This window comes from Oncorhynchus tshawytscha, linkage group LG04 (genome assembly GCF_018296145.1).
Source record: "Oncorhynchus tshawytscha isolate Ot180627B linkage group LG04, Otsh_v2.0, whole genome shotgun sequence".
NCBI classification, from domain to species: Eukaryota; Metazoa; Chordata; class Actinopteri; order Salmoniformes; family Salmonidae; genus Oncorhynchus; species Oncorhynchus tshawytscha.
Window position 1 is genome coordinate 33,171,266 of NC_056432.1, and position 19,909 is coordinate 33,191,174.

At 41.0% G+C, this 19,909-nt stretch overlaps 1 protein-coding gene across 2 annotated transcripts in view; it reads left to right on the forward strand.

Annotated features, from left to right (window-relative positions):
* Positions 1-19,909, forward strand: part of pip5k1bb (phosphatidylinositol-4-phosphate 5-kinase, type I, beta b) — an 86,518-nt gene that overhangs the window by 917 nt on the left and 65,692 nt on the right. The gene's annotated exons all lie outside the window — the stretch shown is intronic.

Consider the following 19,909-nt stretch of genomic DNA (forward strand, 5'->3'; position numbering starts at 1 on the left):
TACTGGTGAGATGCATTATGTTATCAATATTGGCTAGGTTGGGGACCTTTCTCAGTGTTCCAAGGACTCTGTGAAGCCTGGGACTTTTCAACACCTGGCATCCTCAGGGATACACACACTATATAATACTTTTTAGCAGGTCACCTTAATGAATTCTGTAAAGTCCGCTCCGCGTGGAAGAGCTGAAAAAATGGTTGTCTATCAACAATAATGACAAGCCACCGGGGTCGGACATTCTGGATGTAAAATGACTGAGGACAATATTGCTACTCCTATTTGCCACATCTTCAATTTAAACCTACTAGAAAGTGTGTGCCCTCAGGCCTGGAGGGAAGCTAAAGTCCTTCCGCTACCCAAGAATAGTAAAGCCCCCTTTACTGGCTCAAATAGTCGACCAATCAGCCTCTTAGTAAACTTCTGGAAAAAATGGTTTTTGACTAGATACAATGCTATTTTACAGTAAACAAATTGAAAACAGACTTTCAGCACGCATATAGGGAAGGACACTCAACAAGCACTGCACTTATACAAATTACTGATGATTGGCTGAGAGAAATGTATGATATGATTGTGGGGGCTGTCTTGTTAGACTTCAGTGCAGCTTTATCGATCATAGTCTGCTGCTGGAAAAAACATATGTATTAAGGCTTTACACCCCTGCTATAATGTAGATAAAGAGTTACTTGTCTAACAGAACACAGAGGGTGTTCTTTAATGGAAGCCTATCAAACATAATCCAGGTAGAAGCAGGAATTCCCCAGTGTAGCAGTTTAGGCCCCTTGCTTTTTTCAATCTTTACTAATGACATGCCACTGGCTTTGAGTAAGGCAATGTATATGGATGACGCAATGCTGTACACGTCAGCTACTACAGCGACTGAAATGACTGCAACACTTAACAAAGAGCTGCAGTTAGTTTCAGAATGGGTAGCAAGGAATAAGTTAGTCCTAAATATTTCAAACTAAAAGCATTGCATTTGGGTCAAATCATTCACTAAACCTCAATTACATCTCGTAATGGATAATTTGGGAATTGTGCAAGTTGAGGTGACTAAACTGCTTGGAGTAACCCTGTGTTGTAAACTGTCATGGTCAAAACATATTGATACAATAGTAGCTAAGATGGGGGAGAAGTCTGTCTATATTAAAGCGCTGATCTGCCTTTTTAACAACACTATCAATGAGGCAGGTCCCTCAGGTCCTAGTTTTGTCGCACCTGGACTACTGTTCAGCCGTGTGGTCAGGTGCCACAAAGAGGGACTTGGGAAAATTGCAGTTAGCTCAGAACAAGGCAGCACGACTGGCCCTTAGATGTACACAGAGGGCTAACATTAATTACATGCATGTCAATCTCTCATGGCTCAAAGTGGAAGAGAGATTGACTTCCTCATTACTTGTTTTTGTAAGAGGTGTTGACAAGCTGAAGGTACCGAGCTGTTTGTTTAAAATACTAGCACACAGCTCAGACACCCATTCATACCCCACAAGACATGCCACCAGAGGTCTCTTCACAGTCCCCAAGTTCAGAACAGACTATGGGAGGCGCACAGTACTATATAGAGCCTTGACTACATGGAACTCTATTCCACATCAGGAAACTGATGCAAGCAGTAGAGGGCACACACTTGATGTAGTGTGAATTCTGTAATGAATGTATTGTAATATTTAAATTGTATAACTGCCTTAATTTTGCTGGACCTTGGCAGCAGCTAATGGGGATCCATAATAAATACAATTTGTTTTATTTACAGTAGGATATAGAATTTGACCAATAGGGAACTTCCTCTTGCGTTCATACATGCGTGTGGTTGGTTACACACAGCCCTTTTGATTTCTCGTTTAAAAAAAACTATTACCACAGAATTTGAGCAATGGCTGTACTTTTTTATAGACTATATGCAATTTAATTAGAAAGAATCTGAACTGAAAAATCCCCTACTAAATAAAACACATTACACAAACTGTACTACTATTACCATCATAGCTGTTATTTAAAGCTATTCTAGATGATATAGCTAAAAGTTGAACAAACCATACAACTCTATTCACAAGGACTACTTTGAACAATTTACACAACATTTCACAAAAACGCATTTACTGTAAGAACTGTGCAGATACAAAGTTTGGTATCAGAATTAAGGTAAAATCTCCCTCTGTTTTTTACGTGACCACGTTTTCCAAAAAACTGTTAAATATCTGCTCTGAATCAAGATTCAAAAAGATGTCTGCAGAAAGAATGGGGTGTCAGCTATGTCATGACACCTTGAGTATGAAAACATATTATTTTTGTGATTGAACTACAGTAGGTGAAGTGGATTTACATCCAGTAACAGAATTACAGTAATGGAATTACATCATGGGTCCCTGATCTGTACTGTACAGAAATGCATAATTATGAATATCATTCTCTTCATGGTAATGAATCCTAAATATGTACACAAAGGTAGAAATGTGCTATATATCCTTATTTTGCATATCTGAGTATTATTCTACATACTGACTATAATAATAATGAGCTCCGCCCCTAAACAAGACTACATTTGGTTGGTCCAGACCAAATCTGAACCAATCATAGACATCCAAACGTGTGAAATATAGACATCACAGCACAATAGAGTTAAGTGCAGTACAGTAGAGTACAGTAAAGTAGATATACTATATATTCAAAAGTATGTGGACACCCCTTAAAATGAGTGGATTTGGCTATTTCAGCCACACCCGTTGCTGACAGGTGTATAAAATCGAGCAAACAGCCAATCAAACATTGGCTGTAGAATGGCCTTACTGAAGTGCTAAGTGACTTTCAACGTGGTACCCTCATAGGATGCCACCTTTCCAGCAAGTCAGTTCGTCAAATTTCTGCCATCCTAGAGCTGCCCCGGTCAACTGTAAGTGCTGTTATTGTGAAGTGGAAATGTCTAGGAGCAACAACGACTCAGCCGCGAAGTGGTAAGCCACACAAGCTCACAGAACGGGACCGCCGAGTGCTGAAGCACGTAGGGCGTAAAAATCGTCTGTCCTAAGTTGCAACACTGCCTCTGGAAGCAACTTCAGCACAAAAGCTGTTCATCGGGAGCTTCATGAAATGGGTGTCCAAGGCCAAGCAGCTGCACACAAGCAAAAGATCACCGTCAAGGGTCGGCTGGAGTGGCGTAAAGCTCACCTCCATTGGACTTTGGAGCAGTGGAAATGTGGGTTTGGAGAATGCCAGGAGAACCCAACCTGCCCCAATGCATAGTGCCAACTGTAAAGTTTAGTGGGAGGAGGAATAATGGTCTTGGGCTGTTTTTCATGGTTTAGGCTAGGCCCCTTAGTTCCAGTGAAAGCTAATCTTAATGCCACCGCATACAATGACATTGTAGATGAGTCTGTGCTTCCAACTATGTGGCAACAATTTGGGGAAGGTCCTTTCCTGTTTCAGCATGACAATGCCCCAGTGCACAAAGCAAGGTCCATACAGAAATGATTTGTCAAGATTGGTGTGGAAGAACTTGACTGGCATGCACAGAGCCCTGACCTCAACCCCATCGAACACCTTTGGGATGAATTGGAACGCCGACTGCAAGCCAGGCCTAATCCCCCAACATCAGTGCCCTCTCTCACTAATGCTCTTGTGGCTGAATGGAGGCAAGTCCCTGCAGCAATGTTACAATATCTAGTAGAAAGCCTTCCCAGAAGAGTGGAAGCTCTTATAGCAGCAAAGGGGGAACCAACTCTATTAATGCCCATGATTTCAGAATGAGATGTTTGACGAGCAGGTCTCAATACTTTTGGCCATGTAGTGTATGTACTGTATAGTACATTATACTGTACTCTAGTGTGCTCTATTATACTGTACTTTTCCATGCTGTTCTGTGCTGTCTAAACTTGTGAAACATAGACGTCTATGACCTGTTCAGATTTGGTCCGGCCAAGGCGTACTGACCAAATATGAACTACTTTTCAACGTTGATGGACATCCGGTGTCGATTTGTGCTCAGTGGGTGAGGATGCTTGTTACAGTAAATGGAAAGAGGGTAGGTGGTAGGTGTCGGTAAGAGCTGTGAGAGGTGACATTAACCGGAGAGAGAGAGAGAGAAGATTGAGAGGGAGGGGTTGTCCAGACTGTTTTCAGTCTTGCTTTTACCAACAGATATGAGCTGAACATAACAGTATGCCAGTGGAAGGACAGTAGCAGGTGACCCAACTGTGACTACAATGATTGATTTCCCATTATAGCCAATGGTAATTTCCATGTAAAAGGACCCATGAGCACCAATGTAAAGTGTTTTTGGAGCATATCAAATTTGGTGTCAAATTAAAGCTAAGAGTCTATAGTTTTGGGAAATGAAGGCATATATATGTTTTTGAACCATTTTTCAATCCTAAAATTAGGAATAAGCAAAGGCTTTGATTTCTGGTCACACAGATGGAAAAGGGGTCTTTAAAATCATTTACTAAAAAAGTCTTAAAAGGTATTAGAAATACATCAAACACAATAATGTTGAAGGCCCCTGCCAACTAATATCAACATGTATATTTAGTTTTGCATAAATTATTAGCCTACTGTAAGTTTAAGAAATATTAACTAGTGTCTTGTCATTTTGTTACCAAAAACCCACATATCTAAGATATTTTCAAATTCTTCTCCCTTATGAGGAGGGAGGATTCTGAAAATTCACAGACGTAACAAGGGTTGTTCCATGTCTTTTCAGCAAAACTGATATTACCAGGTTCTGACCACTAGATGCTTGTAAATCTGTTTCCAACTAGCTTGAATTTTATGCGGCATAGTTGTCAAACCTCTACTTTGAAGAATCTCAAATCTATTTTGATTTGTATAACACTTTTTTTTGGTTACTACATGATTCCATATGTGTTATTTCATGTCTTCACTATTATTCTACAATGTAGAAAATAGTAAACAATAAAGAAAAACCCTGGAATGAGTAGGTGTGTCCACATATTCCTTTATTAAAAAATAATAGACTTTTAGCTTTCATTTGACACCCAAATTGACATGCTCCTATGTAGGGCACATTTTGGGGAATATTCAGAAGTGGAAACTTTCCGTGTGAGTTAACGGGAATATATGCAAATTAATATTAATACTATTTAAATGTAGATGTTTGCATTGGATATATTTACCATATCATATGGAGGCAGAAACAAACCTTTTACCTTATCATAAGTAGACATAATTGCAAATGTATTAAATCCTTCCAATAGAAATTTTTAAAAACAATTTAGTTCCGAATATAACTTTAATTAAATGAGTTGACTCTTCACATGGGAGGATTTCACTAAACAACAAAAGAAAGGGAATATTGAATGATCCCCAATGATCCTTCGCATCTCCCAAAAATGTCTGTAAAATTATAGTCTAGAAACTAAAGCATTGGTCTTCCTCTCAGGCTTCCATGTCTTCTCCATGGACCTCCTCAATGTCCACCTCTTGAACATCAGACTCTGAGGCCTCATCTTCACTGTCACTTTCCAACCTTGTTGATGATAGCTCATTGTCAGACCACCAATTTTTCAACCCTTGTATTGGTCAGCCTGTTGCGTGCTTTGGTGTGTGTTTTCCCAAACAAGGACCAGTTGCACTCTGAGGCAGCTGATGTTGGTGGGATTTGGAGGATGATGGTGGCAACAGGGGAAAGTGCCTCAGATCCACAAAGTCCCTTCCACCAGGTGGCTGATGAGATATGTTGGGACGATAGATGCCATATTGCATTTCCATCTCAAAGCCCTTGCTGGGAAGTGTACTTTGCCAGACTGCCAATAACCTTGCCCTCATCCAGGCCAAGGTGGCGAGACACGGTAGTGATGACACCATAGGCCTTGTTGATCTCTGCACCAGACAGGATGCTCTTGCCAGCATACTTGGGGTCCAGCATGTACGCTGCGGCGTGTATGGGCTTCAGGCATAAGTCTTCATACTTTTTAATGTATTTCAGAACTGCAGTTTCCTCTACTTTGACCAACAGGGAAGTGGGCAGGGCTGAACGGATTTCTGCAAGCAGAGTCTGAACATCATACAGGATGGCATTGTCTCCCTCAATCCGTGCAATGGCTACTGCTATAGGTTTCAGGCAGCTTACCACCCTCTCCCAAAATACATTATACAGGAGGATCCTCTTGATGGGGCTGTCCATACCGGCAGACTGTGATATGGCCATTTCTTGGAGAGACTGTCAAACATGATGGCCACACCACCCCAACGGTTGTTGCTGGGCAGCTTCAATGTGTTGCTCTTATTCTTCTCACTTTGCTTGGTGAAGTAGATTGCTGCTATAACGTGATGACCCTTCACATACCAAACCATTTCCTTGGCTCTCTTGTAGAGTGAATCCATTGTTTTCAGTGCTATGATGTCCTTCAGGAGCAGATTCGATGCATGAGCAGCACAGCCAATGGGTGTAGGACTCCTCCACTTTAGACCAAGCAGCCACACATCAGATAGTGCCTGTGGCATTTTCCTGTAAAGATTAGAAAAAAATCAGTTAAAAAAACAACAAATACAATTCCATGTACAGATAAATAGTTAAGCAGTTAGATTAAACAACTCCTTTGTAAGATTTGCCTTATGTGTATACCACAAAAAGGTTCACTGTTATAAGCTAACTTTCTTTTGATGAATTTGGCTTAAATTCATCAACAACCCTACTCCTATGCAACCCTACTCCAATGAATTGCACATGTTGGTGCTCAAGGGTTCTTTTAATAGGAAATGCCCGAGTGCACATACAGTGCTTTCAGGAAGTATTCAGACTCCTAGACATTTTCCACATGTTACCTTACAGCCTTATTCTAATATGTATAAAATATTTTTTCCCTCATCAATATACACACAATACCCCATAATGACAAAGTGAAAAGTGTTTTAGAAATTTTAGCAAATGTATACAAAAAAACAGATACCTTGTTTAAATAAGCATTCAGACCATTTGCTATGAGACTCGAAATATGATCTTGTGTGCGTCCTGTTTTCATTGATGTTTCTACAACTTGATTGGAGTCCACCTGTGGTAAATTCAATTGATAGGACATGATTTGGAAAGGCACACACACACCTTCTCTATATAAGGTCAGAGCAAAAACCAAGCCATGAGGTCAAAGGAATTGTCCATAGAGCTCCGAGACAGGATTGTGTCGAGACACAGATCTGGGGAAGGGTACCAAAATATGTCTGCAGCATTGAAGGTCCTCATGAACACAGCAGCCTCCATCATTCTTAAATGGAAGAAGTTTGGAACCACCAAGACTCTTCCTAGAGCTGGCCACCCGGCCAAACTGAGTAAATGGGGGGAGAAGGGCTTTGGTCAGGGAGGTGGCCAAGAATCCGATGGTCGCTCTGACTGACAGAGCTCCTCCAGAGTTCCTCTGTGTAGATGGGAGAACCTTCCAGGAGGGAAACAATCTCTGTAGCACTCCACCAATCAGGCCTTTATGGTAGAGTGGCCAGAAAGAAGCCACTCCTCAGTAAAAGGCACTTGACAGCTCGCTTGGAGTTTGCCAAAAGGCACCTGAAGGACTCTCAGACCATGAGAAACAAGATTCTCTGGTCTGATGAAACCAAGATTGAACTATTTAGCCTGAATGCCAAGTGTCTCTATTTAGCCTGAATGCAAAGATTCATGTATGGAGGAAACCTGGCACCATCCCCACAGTGAGTCATGGTGGTGACAGCGTAATGCTGTGGGGATGTTTTTCAGCGGCAGTGATTGGGAGACTTGTCAGGATCGAGGCAAAGATGAACAGAGCAAAGTACAGAGAGATCATGAAAACCTGCCCCAGAGGGCTCAGGACCTCAGACTGGGGTGAAGGTTCACCTTCCAACAGGACAAGGACCCTAAGCACACAGCCAAGACAACGCATGAGTGGCTTCGGGACAAGTCTCTGAATGTCGTTGAGTGGCTCAGCCAGAGCCCGGTCTTGAACCCGATCAAACATCTCTGGAGATACCTGAAAAAAGCTGTGCAGCGACGCTCCCCATCCAACTTGACAGAGCTTGAGAGAATCTACAGAGAAAGATGTGAGAATCTTTCCAAATACAGGTGTGCCAAGCTTGTAGCGTCATCCCCAAGAAGACTCGAGGCTGTAGTCGCTGCCCAAGGTGCTTCAAGGATCTGAATATGTAAATGTGACATTTCTAAAAACCCTGTTTTTGCTTTGTCATTATGAGGTATTGTGTGTAGATTGACGAGGGGAAACCATTTTAGAATAGGTCTGTAACGTAAAACAAAATGTGGGAAAAGTCAAGGGGTCAATACTTTTCCGAGTGCACTATTCAGTGATGTACCACACTGGCCTAGTACAGACTCCACAATCTTGACTGTGTTATATTCAGTGTTTCCTGACAGCCTGAGTAGGAAAAACTCTGGGCCCTATTAGGCTATATAGCTGATGACTCTGCCCTGGCCTAGCTTTATTACTAAGGCATAGTTTTCTTCTGGTAAGGTCACATGGTCAGGAACAACTCTTAGTTATGCTGCTTTAGTCAAACATGTAGTCTCACTCACTGCCCAGCACATTAACAGGGCTCTTTGCACTAGTGTGCTACATTCCTCCCCAGTGCTGAGAGCCGCTAGCAGACAGACCATCCCCTACTGAAAGTCACTCTGTAATGCAGAAAAACACTGGGCTGGATGTGTGAAATACAGTGCAATCAGAAAGTATTCAGACCCCTTGACTTTTTCCACATTTTGTTACATTATAGCCTTGTTATAAAATGGATTCAATAGTTGTTTTTCCTCATTAATCTACACAAAATACCCCATAATGACAAAGCAATAACTTAAAAAAAAAAAGTATTGTTGCAAACTGAAATATCACATTTACATGAGTAGTCAGACCCTTTCTTTACTCAGTACTTTGTTGAAGCACCTTTGGCAGCAATTACAGTCTTCTTGGGTATGATGCTTCAAGCTTGGCACACCTGTATTTAGGGAGTTTCTCCCATTCTTCTCTGCAGATCCTCCCTCTCAAGCTCTCTCAGGCTGGATGGGGAGTGTCGCTGCACAGCTATTTTCAGGTCTCTCCAGGGATGTCCGATAGGGTTCAAGTCCTGGCTCTGGCTGGGCCAATTAAGGACATTCAGAGACTTGTCCGGAAGCCACTCCTGCATTGTCTTGGCTGTGTGCTTAGGAACCTTCACCCCAGTCTGAGGTCCTGTGCCCTCTGGAGCAGGTTTTCATCAAATATCTCTCTGTACTTTTTCCTGACTAGTCTCCCAGTCCCTGCCGCTGAAAAACATCCCCATAGCATGATGCTGCTACCACCACGCTTCACCGTAGGGATGGTGCCAGGTTACCTCCAGACGTGACGTTTGGCATTCAGGCCAAAAAGTTCAATCTTGTTTTCTTCAGACCAAAGAATTTTGGTTCTCATGGTCTGAGTCTTTACCGACACAGGATGTGATCATGCTGGATCAAGGTTACTGGAAGATGATTAGAGTCATCCCTCAAGGAAGTAGACAAAACCAGAACGCCATCTTGGTCTCATTGTTGTGTGCTGTGTTTCCTCTACCGGTTTCTTTTATTCAACACTGAACTACAGTGGTGCAAAAAAGTATGTAGTCAGCCACCAATTGTGCAAGTTCTCCCACTTAAAAAGATGAGAGAGGCCTGTAATTTTCATCATAGGTACACTTCAACTATGACAGACAAAATTAGAAAAAAAAATCCAGAAAATCACATTATAGGATCTTTAATGAATTTATTTGCAAATTATGGTGGAAAATAAGTATTTGGTCACCTACAAACAAGCAAGATTTCTGGCTCTAACAGACCTGTAACTCCTCTGTCTTCCACTCGTTACCTGTATTAATGGCACCTGTTTGAACTTGTTATCGGTATAAAAGACACCTGTCCACAACCTCAAACAGTCACACTCCAAACTCCACAATGGCCAAGACCAAAGAGCTGTCAAAGGACACCAGAACATTTTTTGTAGACCTGCACCAGGCTGGGAAGACTGGATCTGCAATAGGTAAGCAGCTTGGTTTGAAGAAATCAACTGTGGGAGCAATTATTAGGAAATGGAAGACATACAAGACCACTGATAATCTCCCTCGATCTGGGGCTCCACGCAAGATCTCACCCCGTGGGCTCAAAATGATCACAAGAACGGTGAACAAAAATCCCAGAACCACACAGGGGGATCTAGTGAATGACCTGCAGAGAGCTGGGACCAAAGTAACAAAGCCTACCATTAGTAACACTCTACGCCGCCAGGGACTCAAATCCTGCAGTGCCAGACGTGTCCCCCTGCTTAAGCCAGTACTTGTCCAGGCCCGTCTGAAGTTTGCTAGAGAGCATTTGGATGATCCAGAAGAAGATTGGGAGAATGTCATATGGTCAGATGAAACCAAAATAGAACGTTTTGGTAAAAACTCAACTCGTTGTGTTTGGAGGACAAAGAATGCTGAGTTGCATCCAAAGAACACCATACCTACTGTGAAGCATGGGGGTGGAAACATCATGCTTTGGGGCTGTTTTTCTGCGAAGGGACCAGGAAAACTGATCTGTGTAAAGGAAAGAATGAATGGGGCCATGTATCGTGAGATTTTGAGTGAAAACCTCCTTCCATCAGCAAGGGCATTGAAGATGAAACGTGGCTGGGTCTTTCAGCATGACAATGATCCCAAACACACCGCCCGGGCAACAAAGGAGTGGCTTTGTAAGAAGCATTTCAAGGTCCTAGAGTGGCCTAGCCAGTCTCCAGATCTCAACCCCATAGAAAATCTTTGGAGGGAGTTGAAAGTCCGTGTTGCCCAGCAACAGCCTCAAAACATCACTGCTCTAGAGGAGATCTGCATGGAGGAATGGGCCAAAATACCAGCAACAGTGTGTGAAAACCTTGTGAAGACTTACAGAAAACGTTTGACCTCTGTCATTGCCAACAAAGGGTATATAACAAAGTATTGAGAATCATTTGTTATTGACCAAATACTTATTTTCCACCATAATTTGCAAATAAATTCATTAAAAATCCTACAATGTGATTTTCTGGATTTTTTTTCCTTCTCATTTTGTCTGTCATAGTTGAATTGTACCTATGATGAACATTACAGGCCTCATCTTTTTAGGTGGGAGAACTTGCACAATTGGTGGCTGACTAAATACTTTTTTGCCCCACTGTACCTAGAATCGCTGTCTCTAGCAAGCTTGTATGACTGGCTGGGGTTTGAACTCGGGTCGACTGCACTCCACTACACTGTTAGCTCGCTGAGCTAAAGCCTAGTCGTTAGTTTAAGGATCGAACACGAAGTCTTCAGGTCTCAGGCAACATTACTCATCATCTAGGCTTGGTTCCGATACCATCTCCACGAGGCTAAGTTTAAATTAACGGTGTCAGGAGATGTTTTCCCCGTGTTGGATGTCTCGGACAGAGCTTGATTAGCAATCTCTGTCCGTTAGTTTAGCATTTTGCTCGTACCTTAACCTGTTTTGGAACAGTCACAAGGTGTCATGGAGAAAAATGGGTCCACTATGGAAACCTAACAATGGAAAAGGGGTGCAGTGTCATGGATGAAAATGGGATCGTGTCGCCTTGACTTTGTGATGAGCTTCCCGTTTCCTACTGATTTGACTGTTAGGTGGAGGTGACCAGCTCAGGGTCAGGTTAGTGTGGCACTGTGGGTTTGAATGGGAAAGCAGCTCATGCAAATCGTGTCCCCTTTGACAAATATCACCAGAGCAACAGTTGTGTTCTGTCTGGCGCTGTTCCTGTCCTCATTCTGATATAAGACTTGCCAGAGCAGAGCCACGCCTGCCTGCGACATTGTCATATTTTACAGCTGGATAGGGATTGGAGATGCTCGTACCTGTTCACCGAAACTCATAATAGTTATTCTCTGTCTAACCTAACAGGCTCAATTGCTGCCACGTATATTTGACAGACAGCGAGCCGGTTGGTGGACGAGATTATTCTCTCAGACGGTTATAGGCTTCTGATTTAGGTTTGTCTATTTATGTGCTATAGTCTTTCTTAATGTGCATTGTTCCAGAGGTAAAACCATTTTAAAGTCCTGACCATACAGGGTTGTAACCATCATGACAGTTCTTAGTTTAAACATTGATGAGTGACTGTGGTCTGAATTCTGTCTGTATGCAGCAAACCAGCTTTTACGCTATTGGTGACTCAGAACTACTGATGTCACTTTTCTCTGCTGCACACAGGATGAATAGGAGAAAGATTACGATCAATATAAATGTTCTTCAGTCCGAAGGTTTGAGTGTTCCTGGGTCAAAGAGCATCATCAGACAGTCACACTGTACTACTCAGGCATATTACAGTACACTGAAGGAGTGATGGGGGTTGTTTTTCCAACAAAAAACACAAGATTTCGACACCCACCATCTCAGATTGTACTGAAATCTTTTCTGTTAGAAACCGATAACATTACCATTCCTGCAACATTATTTTGTTGAAATATAATTTGATCTCTGAGAAATTAAGAATTTATTGCATCCAATTTGGCCATTCTTTATTTATAGGATTCATATAATATTCAATAAATATAGTACCTAACACCTGATTTAGATAATGACCATTGGTCATTAAAGTTGTTAGGTTTATGTCCCATCCTACATCCTGATATTACCAGATTCTGACCAGTAGATGGTGCTGTTCCTGTTATTAGGTAGGGTATCCACCTATTCTGTGGGTGAAAGGGCGCTTTGGTGATTTCAATTTCACTTCCTTATGTTCTAAAATACATTTTACCAAGACAAATGTGATTCTTCATGTTCTGAAACGTTCAGTGGGGTCTTTCTCTAACATATCATTAATATTATATAAAAAATAGTCACATTTTGTAGCCTAAAACATCCGATAATAAGCACCGTGCAGCTTTCTCACCTCAACTTTTGGAGGATTAAACATGTTAAGGTGGTTGTCTGCAAAGACGTTTTTCTGTGGGTCGCAAAAGCTAAATTAACATGACACGAGCTGAAATTAATGTAAAAGGCTTTGAAAATACAAAGCTTGTGGTACTGTAGGCTCAGTGTTCCATTGACATTTCACAGAGATACACTTGTTGTGAGAAATCTTCAGAAAATGGCGACACCTATGCTTTGGAGGGGGAGGGGCAGGTATACTACACGGACACATACTGGCAAAGATATTCAGCTGACAGGCAGACACGGGAAGAAGTTTCTGATTGACAGAGGGAGGTCTTTTTTTTGCTTTAATATTGCAGCTGTATTGTAGGTTCTATCAATGTAATTGTCTGCATCATTTCCAATCCCCCATATATATATTTTATATATATTTTTGCCTTCTGTATTATTTTTCCTCTAACCTTACCACCCCTCCCCTAATTTGGAGTAAGCTAATGGACAACAATACCAAAGCTTCTACTTCCAGCTTTTACATACGACATACATTTTACGAACACTGTATATTTTACATGAGTTATTTATATTTTTAGTTCATTTTTTTGTCCTACCCTTCAGCTACCCTCAACCCCTCACATCTATAGGTGAAAAAAAACCAACCCTGGATTGTAAAATAACGTTATTAACTGGTTCCCATGCTTTTAAAAGAACGGTTCTGTTCTCGAACAGTATTGATCACTTTCATTCCCGGTTCAGATTCTGTTCCTTAAACAATTTAGTTATTTTCCAGTTTTCGGTTCCCTGAACCGGCTCCAACCCCTGCTCAAAATCGATATATACACTACATGATCAAAAGTATGCTCTTTGAACATCTTATTCCAAAATCATGGCCATTTAATATGGAGTTGGGTCCCCTTTGCTGCTACAATAACTGCCACTCTTCTGGGAAGGCTTTCCACTAGATGTTGGAACATTCCTGAGGTGACTTGCTTCCATTTAGTACAAGTGCATTAGTGAGGTTGGGCACTGATGTTGGGTTATTAGGCCTGGCTCGCAGTCGGCATTCCAATTCATCCCGAAGGTTGAGGTCAGGCCTCTGTACAGGCCAGTCAAGTTCTTCCATACGGATCTTGACAAACCATTTCTGTATGGACCTGGATTTGTGCACAGGGGCATTGTCATGCTGGAACAGGAAAGGGCCTAACCCCAAACTGTTGCCACAAAGTTTGAAGCACAGAAGCGTCTGTATGCTGTAGTGTTTAAGATTTCCCTTCACTGGAACTAAGAGGCCTAGCCCGAACCATGAATAACAGCCCAGACTATTATTCCTCCTCCACCAAACTTTACAGTTGGCACTATGCATTGGGGTAGGTAGCGTTCTCCTGGCACCCGCCAAACACAGATTTGTCTGTCGGACTGCCAGATGGTGTAGCGCGATTCATCACTGCAGAGAACGTGTTTCCCCTACTCCAGAGTTCAATGCGGGGGAGCTTTACACCACTCCAGCCGATGCTTGGCATTGCTCATGGTGATCTTAGGCTTGTGTTCAGCTACTCAGCCATGGAAACCATTTCTTGAAGCTCCCGACGAACAGTTATTGTGCTGACGTTGCTTCCAAAGGCAGTTTTGAACTCGTAGTGAGTGTTGCAACCGAGGACAGACGATTTTCACGCACTGGGCATCTTCGCACTTGGTGGTCCCGTTCTGTGAGCTTGTGTGGTCTACCACTTTGTGGCTGAGCCGTTGTTGCTCCTATACATTTCCACTTCACAATAACATTACTAGCAGGGCAGACATTTTACAAACTGACTTGTTGGAAAATGTGGCATCCTATGAGGGTACCACGTTGAAAGTCACTGAGCTCTTCGATAAGACTATTCTACTGCCAATGTTTGTCTATGGAGATTGCATGGCTGTGTGCTTTATTTTATACATCTGTCAGCAATGGATGTGGCTGAAATAGCCAAATCTGCTAAATTGAGGGGGTGTCCACATACTTCTGTAAATATACTGTATCTTACTTCTGGGTCATTCTATGAAAATGGTGGCTTTCCTGTCCCAGCCTTATTCACCAGGAAAAACACTTAAAAGTGTGAGATAATGACACAAATAAATATTTTTTTGTTTTAATTGGTTGTTTTATTATTAATTAAACATATGTAAGACAGTTATTTTGCAAACTTTTTTTTGTATATTGTTGAGCACGGTCAGTACCATTAAATTGGCTTGTCCCTTGGATCAGGAGTCAGGGTTTGAATAAAAAAAAATAATTCTCCCTCCCTTTTAAATGTCATAATACAAAGGAAAGTATTATAGTTATTTAGTGGACTACTTAAAAAACAATAATATCAAATAAATATTACAAATAATTTACAAGTAATAGCTGTCCATACATTTCATGTCACTGGTGTTAAAATGTGTAAAAAACACAACTTTGAAAAAATGCAACATCCTTGCCAAATTCTTCCTGGGTCAAAGGTTCATTGGAGACCGGACTGTTTTGAAAAGCACATGGTGTGCACTCTCTCTCTTCATATGTTAACAATTTGATGATTAACTTGGTAATTTCATGCAAGGATTTAAGATGTCACTCAGATTATACAGATTATAGTAAAGGAAATTGAAATATGCAATTTAATCAATCCTTTATATAAAGTAATTTATTTACAATTTAAGAAATGTGGTTTGAGCTACAGTGGCCGCCATCTTTGATAGGCCATCTTGTCTGCAGATTTGTCACTGGTGTTATTGTCACTGGTGTTACTGTTCTTGCTGGTAACACCAGTGACATGATGATAACGCCAGTGACAATCAATAACACCGCACAAAAATTCTCAAGGTTTTGTTTTATAAAACCCTCAACAATTATATAAAAAAAGTATTATTAGCATTTTATTACTGTTTCAATATTGTAATCACATAATATGGCTTTCCTTTTGATTGATAGATATGGCGAAATGAGGTGCTGCTGAAAAGCAAAGACTGCAGACAGCGCAGGGAAGTGTTTACTTGTTCACTGTTTCATATGCTAATTATTTGAATTTGAGGCACAAAACCAAAGCTGATTGCTGTCATACCTTGTCCATAGACTGCTAACACAGTAAGGAAACCAATATTTTAGTTCGTAACTATCCCTTTAAGTAGACCTACACAATATTTGTCACATGGCACGAGAATTGCTATATATATTGTTTTAACAAGCTACATAGTTTTGTGGATAGGCGTGACAGAGTAGGAAATTATTTGTAATGAAAAATATTATTAATATATTGATCAAATTTGTTTGAAATAATCTTATGTTTGTCATTGGATTCACATTGTGTCACTAGTGTTACATTGCGTCACTGGTATTACTGTATGACATATTGGTGTTCTAGCATCAGAGTTTCCCAATTTAATTTAATATGTTTTTTGTATCTAGCTAACTGTTGCTACATTCATTAGTAAACATTTTAAGGATATGATCATTCAATTTTGTTGACTCAACCTAAATGATTTCTAATGTTTAAAAAAAAGCTATAAAATGTCAGACAATATAACTTTACACACGCATGTTTAAAGTAAATGATTTATCATCCAAACAATTTTTTAGTATTATCATGAACATTTTCTCTTTTTGATTATATATGCAAATTGTTTGTATGAGAAATTACATTCTAGAAAGCCTGAATTGTCATCTAAAATATAGGTAACACCAGTGACAAAGGTTAGCACAAGCATTTTTTAAAAATAATGTAGTAAAAATATAAAAATATGTTAAGCTGTCATTTACATTGGTAAGGGGTTAACTATTATCTGACTAAGTTTAGATTTTTAAGAAGTTATATTTGTAAAAGTTGGCTGTTCAAAAAGCCACCATTTTCATAGAATGACCCCTCTATATTGTTTATGTCCTCCGGATTCAAAAAAGAAAGATGAATTCAAAGGTGAGCCTGTCATTTAGCCTTAATTCTCACACAGCATCCAGCGTAACTGACTCAATGCTATTTTCCAGATTTTTGACCACTTTTCTTTAGCCTCCATTGATTTAGTCATCCTAATATTGGTCATCCAACAAGGGTAAAAACTCTTAACAACTTTTGAACGGATTATGATAACCATGCGGCTTCTTTTACACATTGGAAAAAATATAAACATTTGACACCCTATATTAAGTGAAAAAAGTTTGATGTCAAATGGTAATTCACCCAAATTACAAAATTACATTGGTTTCCTTACTCTGTAAGGATAATCAGCTAACAAGTGCTCAGTATATGTGGGAACTCCTTAAAAACTGATGGAATAGCATTCCAGGTGAAGCTGGTTGAGAGTGCCAAGATTGTGCAAAGCTGGCATCAAGGCGAAGGGTCAAGGCAAAAGGAACACCTATGTGAGAGTGCTATTCATTGACTACAACTCAGCGTTCAACACCATAGTACCCTCAAAGCTCATCAATAAGCTAAGGATCCTGGGACTAAACACCTCCCTCTGCAACTGGATCCTGGACTTCCTGACGGGCCGCCCCCAGGTGGTGAGGGTAGGTAGCAACACATTTGCCACGCTGATCCTCAACACTGGAGCCCCCCAGGGGTGTGTGCTCAGTCCCCGACTGTACTCCCTGTTCACCCACGACTGCATGGCCAGGCACGACTCCAACACCATCATTAAGTTTGCAGACAACACAACAGTGGTAGGCCATATCACCGACAATGACGAGACAGCCTGTAGGGAGGAGGTCAGAGACCTGGCCGGGTGGTGCCAGAATAACAACCTATCCCTCAATGTAACCAAGACTAAGGAGATGATTGTGGACTACAGGAAAAGGAGGACTGCGCACGCCCCCATTCTCATCAATGAGGCTGTAGTGGAGCAGGTTGAGAGCTTCAAGTTCCTTGGTGTCCACATCACCAACAAACTAGAATGGTCCAAACACACAAAGACAGTCGTGAAGAGGACACAACAAAGCCTGTTCCCCCTCAGGAAACTAAAAAGATTTGGCATGGGTCCTCAGATCCTCAAAAGGTTCTACAGCTGCAACATCAAGAGCATCTTGACTGGTTGCATCACTGCCTGGTACAGCAACTGCTCGGCCTCCGACCGCAAGGCACTACAAAGGGTAGTGCGTACATGGCCCAGAACATCACTGGGGCTAAGCTGCCTGCCATCCAGGACCTCTACACCAGGCGGTGTCACCCCAGTCACACCCCAGTCATAGACTGTTCTCTCTACTACAGCATGGCAAGCGGTACCATAGTGCCAAGTCTAGGACAAAAAGGCTTCTCAACAGTTTTTACCCCCAAGCCATAAGACTCCTGAACAGGTAATCAAATGGCTTCCCGGACTATTTGCACTGTGTGCCCCCCAACCCCTCTTTTACTCTGCTGCTACTCTGTTTATCATATATGCATAGTCACTTTAACTATACATTCATGTACATACTACCTCAATTGGCCCGACCAACCAGTACTCCCGCACGTTGGCTAACCGGGCTATCTGAATTGTGTCCCACCACCCACCACCCGCCAAACCCCTCTTTTACGCTACTGCTACTCTCTGTTCATCATATATGCCTAGTCACTTTAACCATATCTACATGTACATACTACCTCAATCAGGCCGACTAACCAGTGTCTGTATGTAGCCTCGCTACTGTATATATCCTGCTGTTATACTGTTAATTTTCACTGTCTTTTTACTGTTGTTTTTATTTCTTTACTTGCCTATTGTTCACCTAATACTTTTTTTGCACTATTGGTTAGAGCCTGTAAGTAAGCATTTCACTGTAAGGTATTGTATTCCGCGCATGTGACAAATAAACTTTGATTTGGCTACTTTGAAGAATCTCAAATATAAAATATATTTTGATTTGTTTTATACTTTTTTATGATTCCATATGTTTTATTTCATAGTTTTGATGTCTTCGCTATTATTCTACAATGTAGAAAATATTACAAATAAAGAAAAAGTCCTTAAATGAGTAGGTGTGTCCAAACGTTTGACTGGTACTGTATATTGTTATTTTGGATATGAAGTGTGAAAATGCTAATGTAGGTTCTGTTGACTTGCACTGGATTTGTACCACATATGCGAAACAAAACCAAAGCATGTGTTGCAGTCATACCTTGTCCATAGACTACTTACAAGGTAAGGAAATTAATATGTAATTGTGTAATTTGGGTGAACCATCCCTTTAACATTGTGGCTGAATTGAAATAATAATAATAATAGTAATAATAATAATAATAGCAGGAAAAGCCATCTAGGGGTCACAATCTGGTAATAACCAGATGAGTTCTCTGAACAGGGAAAAAAACACCAAATTCACTGGGAATACATTACATAGGATGAAGAAACAATACTCAGATCCACAGCTCCATACTACTCCATACTACAGACATAGAGAACTGACACTGTATACTGTTTGTTGGGTGGGATTGGCGTGGGGTCCGTGGGTGGCTTTGGACCATTTCTTCGGATTCCTCGTCTGACTCATTGTTAGAAAAAAAGTTTAGTACAAATCGGATTTAGGTTACTATATTTGTTGAATATTATATGAATCCTATACATTAAAATGGCCAATTTGGGTGCAATCAATTTCATTTCTCAGAGATTAAAATATATGATAAAGAAAGTGTTGTAGGAATGGTAATCATATCGGTTACTAACAACAGAAAAGATTTCAGAACAATCTGAGATGATGGGTGTCGTGGCTAGTTGAAATGACAGAACGACCCGATAGGTACATAGGGCCATAATGGCAACCATGAAAGTCTCATTTGAGACATGGTTGCGTAACCCGTGGGTAGGTGGGCACTGAGCACTTTCTTTCCTTGTCTAGATAAACCACTGCTGCCTGTGACACTCACGATCTGACTGACTGGCGTGCCTTGTCCTTATGTAGGGGTTGAAGAGGTGGAACATTGGTTTTAGATGTCCTGATATAGAGCTAGCAGCGTTTTGTTTTCATAATGAAATCAGGCACTTTGCTCCTGATTGTTAGTGTATTTTGTGTGAACCTTCTTCATCGCAGTCCTCCTCCCTCTGAGCTGTGTTTCTCTTTCTTTTCATTCTCTGTCGTCTTTTCTGCAGTCCGTGCATTTAAACATT